Raw genomic sequence first — 10,359 nt, 5'->3', positions numbered from 1 at the left:
TAAATACAAATTTGTTAATACTTCTTTTGCGTGAGATATTTCTAAGTTCAATATATCATAAGAAATATATAGTACGAGTATATCACTACTTGAATGAAAAGTTTTCTTAAAGGCTATCCTGAGCGATGCGTTTATTGTAGTTCTAAGTATACCTAAATATTTATCGAAGCTAAATACAAGTAACAATTATATGAATATGTCATGACCTGTATCATCGCCTATTTTAATGTGTTCATTAATATCAAGATCTTTAACTTTTGATATGAAAAAGTGGAAAAAACATGTTTTTAAAAATGTATTTCCAAAGAGATAAGTTATACTTAACGATATACGCTGATAAATTGTATGGCATCAATATCATTTGTCTTACATTATAATAAACCATTGAGTTTAAATTTAACACATTCATTACACTAGCCCACTTGATAGCTATCTTTTAGCAGAGCGTTAACCATTTGATTGAATTTTGTTTCTAGACACATATCATAGAACCTACAATTTTTAGAATTCTAATCATTATTGTTTTTTTCTAATTCAAACATTTAAAATTAAAAAGTCAATTACGCCGATTGACTTAAGTTTTTCTCACTGGCAACACAAAATTTTACACTGAAAATCCTTTATATATATAGTACCAGTGTTAACAAGAGGTTTTTTTAATTTTTTTTTTTTTGTGTTTTTAAGGTAATGAAAACTGGCTTTTTCAGTACAAGTATTCTTTTTAGGGGTTGATGCAGTGTATTATATCGTAAGGTATTTTACGTATACTTCTTGTATTCTTGTAGAATTTTTTTAATTATACCCTTTAATTTTATGTTCTAATAGTATACAGTATATAAATTAATTTGGAAGTTACAGTAGCTGTAGTCCGAATTATAATGTAGCTGTTATAGTGGTTTTTTTCAATGTAATATATGACTAACAGCCTACATTTCTAAAATGATCTAAAAAAATGAAATAAAATAATAACCACTTAAATTGTATTCTAAAAAATGTTTTTGAAAATTTAAATATAGCCATTTTTAGAGTTATTTTTTGGTAATATGGAGAAAAAATAATTTTGAAAACGGTTAGATACTTTTAAACGAACGAAAGAAAATTCTATTTCAAAAAAATTACAGCGTAATATTATGCTAAAATTCTATAGTTTTAGTAACTTTATTGCTAGGTAATCCATACCATAATAAAGAATATAGAGTAACACTCATTGAAATTATACTTAATATATGCTTTTATTTTATTGTTCAATATATTCATTATACTGCTAATTATATTCAAGTTAATTTTTACTCCATAGTGGTCTAAATCAAATGTAGACTTATATATTAAGTAATTATTAAGTACTTAATTAAATTAAAATACTCATAATAATATTAATAATGATACTCTGGTAAGGGTTATTGACGTTATTAATAGTTTAAATACTTTGGACTATTACGCACTAAGTGTGTTAACCCAGTTTGAATTATTTTATTGGTAAATATAACCATGTGATTGTTTACACATATGTTGAAAAATATAGGTTAGGTAGTTAACCGATTGATTTACGAGTATCTCGCTAAGAGCCCAAAATCATATAACAAAAATCCGTTAACAAAATGTCCAATAATTATCTACCTCTAAAGGTTAGGTTAGGTCTCCCTAAACCAACGAAACTTAACCATTCGTCAATCCGAAGTGATTTTTAGACAGGCGGACCAATACAGATTTATTAGTACCTACTTTTTTTGCAATAGATTTTTCCAAATTCAATAGATCATAAGTAATATAAAGTATATCCGTATTTGCAGAGTTTGCATTACACTTATCTTTATTAAATGATAAAATTGTTGTTTCTTTACGCATTAAATTAATTTAAATCATGAATTTTTATAAATTCACATTGAAAATTTTGTCTATTACAATATTAAAGGTATGTTATATAATATATAAAAATATATTTTATATGTTACATGAAGAATAAAAAGTTCATATCGTCAAATTTTTATACTAATTATCAAAATTATCAATCTGACCAAACAATAATCAATGTCGTTGCGTCTCAATAGTAGACAGTCTACAATAAATAAAAAGTTAAAATAACTACATAAAAATTTTTAATAATATAACTATGGCTGGAGACTTCTTGGAGTTCACATACTTTTCAATAACTACTCAAAACATAGCATTTTTATTAGACCGTTAGTGCATAAATACATGCATATTTCAAGATTTTTTAGGGCATTAAGTCTCTAGCATTAATAATGACATATTATGCAAAAATTTCAATAGTACCGTTTTTATAATTTTAAAATATTGTTTTTAATTACACAACACACACAACTTGTGTAAAACTTCATAAAACAATTGGGACACAATTCGTTTACCCAACTTTTATCATTGGAACACAACTAAATCGTTAACTGCACTTTGCACGGCTCTCCACATGATACTTTCATTGAATGAATTCTCCCTTCTATCAATTAAATCATTTAAATCTCATCAAATTTACTTATTGTATAACATGTGAATACAGATTATGAATAGGTACATTACAATTTGTAAAAAGTATTATTTAAAAATTATATTAAAAAAAACCTGATTGTAATAATTATACAAACAAACGATTGTTGTAAGTCTTGTAACGAAATATAAATGATAAATTCGTCCAAACTAGATAAATATAATATTTATGCAATATAATACCAACAATTAGTAATAGAAATAAGAATAGTTGTTGTCATCATAGCATATTCGTTGTTAAATATTTGTAAATTAGTTATTTATTTTGCATTGCATGGTGGGATATGATAGAATCACTTATAAAAGAACGTGAAAAATATTTTTATAATTTTATTATTAATTCATTTTTAAGTTTTTCGCATAATTTATATTTCTTCTGCGTATCAAATAACTAAAATGTATTTTTCTAAGCACTTTATGATAACTATTATATTTGTGGTTCTTGCAATTTTGATTATTCCAACAACTGCATTCCCAAATTATCGAGATGAGTATACTGGTATGTTAATATTTATTGATATGAATTAATTTTTTTTTTATAATAATTATTATTTCTATAGTATTATTTGTAAATAACATACCATTTCTTACAATTTTAGACTATAAACGATTAACGAATCCTAACATTGTAGTGAATTATGCTGGTATGGTAAAATTTATTTATGTGTAATAAGTATTTTTTTTTTTAATTTTTATTTTATTGATATGTAAATGGTGTATTATACAATGGTGTCTAGAACTGAAGAATCGTTTACATATTTTTTATAAACTGAAACCAGATATTGAAGATTTACTATTAACTAGAGACAAAAATAGATTATATTGATTATTGAATATTACTGTCAGTGCCGTACCCAGGATTTGTTTTCGGGGAGGGGGGCTTAAACATTCATACTTAAATTTATAGGAAAATAGGAAATAATTTAAAAACATATATATACACATAGTATTTAAATGAAATGATTTTGGGGTGGGATTAAAGCCAAATGCCCCCTCTCCTGGGTACGGCACTGATAACTTCAAATTTGTATACACCATTAATCGATAGGAAATTATATCGTGTATAATTTTAGAAAAAATATTGAATCTTCCCTTCATTAAATTTGTTTATATTCAGAACTCAGTTAATATAGCTGTTGTTTATTATTAAGTTATTTCAAATTGTATAACATACAACATTTAATTGACATCGAAATTTTAACTAATGTTAGGTTAGGCAATATTATACACCTGATATGGTGATAAAATATCTACAAACAATTATTTTAATATTTTTTTTTCTGCATCGGTTTAGAATAAAATTAATATAACTGTTTAAAATTTGAAAAGTGTATCTAAAATAATCGGAGAGATGGTTAAATTATTTCTATTCTTCTGTTAAAATAATCATATCATAATTATTATTAATATTAAAAATATTATTATTTTTCAGCCGATTGTAAATGTAATATTTTTTAATTTATTATTAGTACACATATAGTACCTAACTTAAAATAGTCATAATATTAAGTATTAAAATGTTCATATATTATATTGTGTATATATATATATATATATTAAATGATGGTCAAGGCTTCTGGTCCATATCATAAATGAAACGTCCACACAAAATTATAGTTCTCGGATTAATCCTGTTGTTCATTGACGTTTTATATTTACTGATGTCGACTTGTCGTATTCATAATTCTTTATAATTATTTGTAAAATAATATGTTGGAATGAATGTAGGTATAAAATTAATTTTTCACTCTCTTAATTGCTTTATATCACATTAACTGTTTGAACCGAAAAAAAAATATTTTTAATAAAATAATTTAAACTATGTATCTAGCAGTTAAAAGCATAGCATATACAACAATGTAGGTTATATTTTCAGAAGAGAAATGTATCGATTTTACAACGATGTATGTGTTTTTCTGTTTGTGCGTGTGTGTTTCTTTTAACAATGAATAGGGGAAAATGTGATAGAATCTTCAACTTTAAGATTAGTTTATGATAGCAAATTTAATATAGTTGAATTAGTTGATAAATGGTTCAAAAGTAACCTCGGAACTTTGTAGATATCGTTAAAATATTATTGTAGATCATATAATATTATTGAAATGGTAAATTAAGCAGTTGTTCATGCAACTCAAATATAGTTTTTTATAATTATTCATAAATTTAACAGATATACTAAAAGATATTTGTGGATGTACGGGTAAGTAGTTATAAAAGACGAGATAGTTATTTTATTGTATTTATAACCTTTTTTGAAGGATATTAGTCTATATTTGAGACTATTTTATATTATAATAATAATTAGGGCTCGGAAGTTGACGACCTTAAAAACATTAAAAATAAACTAAAAAAAAAATATGTAAATAATATGTCATAAAAATGACAAAAATGTCCTTAATAAATGACTTAAAAAATTACATATATTTGTTTCAAAATTATAAGAATATAATTTTTTTTGAGTTCTTTTTTACTATAAAATTCTATATATATTTGTCAAACCTTACTCAAAATATGACATAATAATTACAAAAAATGTCCTTAAAAATTATATAAAACATATTTTAAAATAAAATATGCAATTAAAATTGACTAATATTTTGTATTACATTAATATAATATATTTATAGATAATATGGTACAAGATTTAGCCCAAAGTGATAATGGTAATAATTTGAAAATAACTAAATGCAATTTTTAGTACCCCCTATGATTGATTTATACATTTATTTAATCAATATAAAACACATTATGAAATTAGTTGTCATGTTTTATTTGTAGCACACTTCTTTAAAAAACATAGCAACTATTTTTATACATTTTAAAATAATCTTAAATATAATAGGTTCTAAGAAACAACTTTAAAACAATTTATTTTAAATTAAAAATTTTAATGTTTTACAATGAATTCTATTAATCTAAAATGTGTTCACTTCTATATTACCGTTGCCTGCCTATCTAGTAGATTTATATTTTATTTATTTTAAATTTTCATATTATATTTTTTTGCTTACACTTTAATTAACTGAATATTTTACCGATTTTCTTGTTCTAATAATTTGAGCTTACTGGTTATTCATTGGCCGTGCTAACAGCAGTAAGAGATTGAAGCACTGACTGTTAGTTCGTTGTGTTGTCACCGTTTATACATTTTATTATTCAATGGCTTTTCACTAATTTACTGGTCTCACCGACCGTCGCAGTTACTATTTTTTATAAAACAAATTCTATATTTTTTATATCATATTCTTCTTTATTATTTTATATTGTATTCATTTGAATTGTTATCGTAATAACGTAAATCGATGACAACTCAACGAGCATGCGTTTCAAAGATCGACCTACGACTGTAATTTCGATGGTGCTTATGTCAGAAGTCCGACATAACTATTCAAAAAAATATTTATGTATATTACTGGACAAGCAAAAAGTGTTTGAAGGGACATATATTGCCAGAGTTGGATCTTGACGTTACAATAACTGGCAAAAATCAGTTTCCAAAAGTTTATTTTCTATTCCACTATACTATGTTTATATTTTCATAAATATAAAAACAATTATTGTAAATAATCATTACTTATTTATAGTTAATTTACATCATTCGCGTATGTATTGTTTGTTTTTTTTTTTTTTTTAAATAGTTTTATTTATTAAACAAGTTTAATATGATTTTTATAATTATTCTATAACGGTTAACAGACTTTTGGTATAAAATTTTACTGATGAAGTAGACTACCGAATTTTAGATAAAATATTTTATAAATTTAGAGTTAACTGCTCTTAATCTTAACTTTAATGTCTAAACTACTAAATATTAAATTTATCATCTGTGACAAATTAATAACGAACCAGTAATCTATAAACCGTTTCAGATTTCATTACATTTTTAATTAAATATTAATATAATGTGTGTATATTTTATGGTTAATAAAAAGAATGTTTATAACCATAAATTATTTTTGATTTTTAATCAATATAACCTTATTATTTGGAAATTGGTTATGAACATATTTACTTGATTTTCATAAGAAGTGAGTCAAACTATTCCAAGTCAAAAAACAGTCTGAAATTAAGTATTTTAGTTCGAGTTTGACAGTTGAATCTGGTTTTAAATAAAAAGAACTAAATTTAAATCGAATTAGTTCAAATTCCATAAATATTTCTAACATCAAAATAATAAAACATAAGAAATATTTTCTCGCCTTTACATTGTCAATAAATACACTTATGCTAGTTTATTATTTTTAAATTCATTGTTTTTGAATTATTCCTATATTACAATGATGTGTGTTTATTACAGTCGCAATATTCTTATAATATACAATTAAAATTAGAAATTTAAAAAGAAATTGTAAAATTTGGAATAATATAAATTACAATTGTGTAAATAGCATTACAAGAAAAATTCTGTTTATAGAAGTTTTACAAGAAATATAATCAAAGAGTTCTTTTAGAGTTCAGTTAGATACTATAATATATTTGATTTCTACCGACATTTTATAATTGTATACTCTTATAACGGTATAACGTTAATTTTTTTCAACAATATTAATAATTTTTAACCATATAATAACATATAACTATTTTATTTTATAGTTCTTGTGTTTAGTGAGTATTTGTTTTTTTGATACATTTTAAATTGTCATGTCTAATTATTGGTTTAAATTTATTGAATTTCAAGCTTTTAGTATAATTGTATTATACTATTATAAACTTAGTATAGTTGTATTATGGTTTATTATATTAATGATCGTATAATATAGAATTTCAATGAAAATTGAAATCTCGTGTAAACACAAATTATGATTACTACTGTTGACTGTTGAGTAGGATTAAAATATTTCAATTTACAAGAGATAGAGTCAGTTAAATAACTAATAACTATTATAAGTTTATAAGCTAAAATGTTGGTGCAACGCTTTAGTTTAAAGAAAAAAATAAATTAAATCATAAGAAATTACTGGTGTATTAGAATTATTATATTATTAAGAAATTATATAATTGTTTTTATAGATGGTGAAGGTGGACAAGGTAAATATTATGTATTTATATACTTTGATGTATTGCTGCTATTGTAATATCGCTCTTAAATTCCGTAACGAAAAATGAAATAGAAATTTCAAATAAGGTTATCGGCATTTGATTTTGTTATGCGACAATTTAAAATCTTGGGAATATCTCGTATAGAAATTTAAAACTTAGGGAGCTGGATTAACGTAGTTCACTTCTCGCCTACCTTTATATCTTTGATTGTGTTTGGTGTATTATATTTTATAGTAGTTACCAGACTCTGTATGTAGACAGTCCAATATACAAGCTATTTAGTAGTGACGTGTTCCCATAAGATTGTTAGAGTGGGACTTACCGACGATAAAATTTTTCCAACATCTCGATTGTTTGTGATTGCGTCCCGTGTACGTATTTCGTAATATCTTCTATCTTCTAGATGAAAATGTTCTATTCAATATTGTATATTATAATTAGAGTATAAAATATTATGATAAAATATATTTTTATTATGTTATTAACAATATATTATTTTGACTTTATTTAAATAGCTTTACTGAGTATGTAAACTAAATTGTATAAGGTTTTTTTTTAAAGAGTAAACTAACCTTAAAAATTAATTACTCATACCTAAATTATGTATTTATTGTATTTAGATGAACTCTTTAGTACGTAATCAGTTTATTAATTTAATTGTATTGCTCATCTTACAATATTATTTTAAATTTTTATGTGATACGTTTTTCATAAAATATTTTATAAATGTTCAACATATAACAAAAATAGGAAACAACATAAATGAAAAAAAAATAATATACTCCTCTTGTGTCATTATTATTTATCAAGCTCCAAATATTAATCTCACTTTTCAAATTGCTTAAATCATTTTTAATTATCCATTAACATTTTTTTTCAGGTATATTTAGTATGTACACTTTTTTATTGTTTAGAATTTAGGTTTTCACTTTGTACACTGTTGCAAATCTATTTTTGTATAATATTACAATTTTATTAGTACTACAATATTATATACATTATTTTTTTAGATACTATTGGTAACTATTTATTTATTGTTTTTATATTTTTTGTTTTTCTTGATGTTTATCGTTGCGTGATTTTTACAATAATACTTTAAAGAATTAAAACATAGAACAGCATTTAAGTTAAAAAACAAATAAGAGAAATTTACTTAAAATATAATGCACAAAATTATGAATTACAGTTAATGCTGCTAAAAATTCTATCTTAGATCATATGCAAAATAAATGAGAATCTGACAAAATATCTCTATTTTCTAGAATCATGACTAATCTGTCCGTCGTGACAACATAAGTGGGAATCACTGGCTCAACATATTGCATATTGCTAATGGGGTTTTTTATGTATAAGATATGGGCCACGTGGCTGAGCAGGAACATATTGCTTATTAGCTTGTAAAATGTCTATTGTGTATTACAATTATTTGTACCTTTATAATAAAAATTAACTAAACTATTATTGTCCACAGATATTGATCGTACGTATTATTTCTTTATTTCGCATATAATTTAAGCATTACGTGTGAAGGACCTACAATTTTAAATTCTAAGTGGAGCATTTTAAGGAATGTGTGTTTTATATTTTTTTTCTTTTAGAACAGATAAATGGTTCTAACCGCAACATAGTCGGTATTTCTACGGGGTGAATAAATGAGGATATTACATATCGCCAGTTTTCGACAAAAATGATTATTGATTTAAACAAACAATAAATCATCTTATCTAAATAATACTATTTGATTCTAATCTACATTTTAAATTCAAATAAGTTCTATCTATGTGTACAAATTAATTAGAGGACACCAAATAGTAATATGTTATATTTATTGAGTAAATAATATAATACTAATTTTTTTGGTGCAAATTATTAATTTATTAAAATTATATGGAGCACAAGACATTTATTTATGGCGGGGGCTATGAAAGCGGATACAGACCAAATACAAAAGTACAAAATACCTTTTGTAGTACTACAATAACTACCGTTATTACCATAACGGTAGCCTGTCAAAAACAATGTAAAATCTGTGTATTTCACAATTTCCTATAATGGTAGATATGAGTATAAAGATATAGATACTTCATATTAAGTAGGATATATATTCGAACACATAATACAATTATGAAAAAATGAATTGCATCCAGTAGAAATACGGGACTGATAACTTATAACTATACATAGTTGTATGTGCTTATATTTTATATAGTATATATTTTGTATAGCACGTCATATGAGACACAACCATCAACAACAATTTGATAATCGGATCGTACACCTTTGAGCATGTCGATAATTTTCAATACTTAGAAATAAATATAAATTATATAACCGATATGCAGAATTAAGGTTAGGTTGATTATTTAAAACACAAATTTTATTACATATTATGTACATTTTAAGTTATTTTTTTTTTCATTTGTTGCTTTATTACTAACAATTATAATAACTTGTTCTTGTAGTTCAAATATGTATGTATTTATAATATTTTTTAAATTGGTATTTAATTCAGCTGTTATTTAATTGTGATCTAAATAGAATTGTTTGGTTCTAAACTACAGTATAAAATGCTATAGGTTTTATTTACATGGAACAATTAATTAGAGATTATCAAATAATAATATCTTATTTTCGTCATGTTAATAATTTAATGTTTAAATTATATACCTAATTTTGTTTCTCAAGAAATATACATTTAAAAAATCTTTAATTATTCAAAAATTAACAACCAAATGAGGCTAAAGTAAAACTTATTAATTCATATCTAATATTTTTTTTTTTTTTACCTAAAAAAAGATATAATATTTTAAAATTTGA

The sequence above is a fragment of the Rhopalosiphum maidis genome, chromosome 1 (assembly GCF_003676215.2).
Source record: "Rhopalosiphum maidis isolate BTI-1 chromosome 1, ASM367621v3, whole genome shotgun sequence".
Lineage (NCBI taxonomy): Eukaryota > Metazoa > Arthropoda > Insecta > Hemiptera > Aphididae > Rhopalosiphum > Rhopalosiphum maidis.
The sequence above is the reverse complement of the archived record's forward strand: the minus strand, read 5'-3'. Positions refer to the sequence as shown.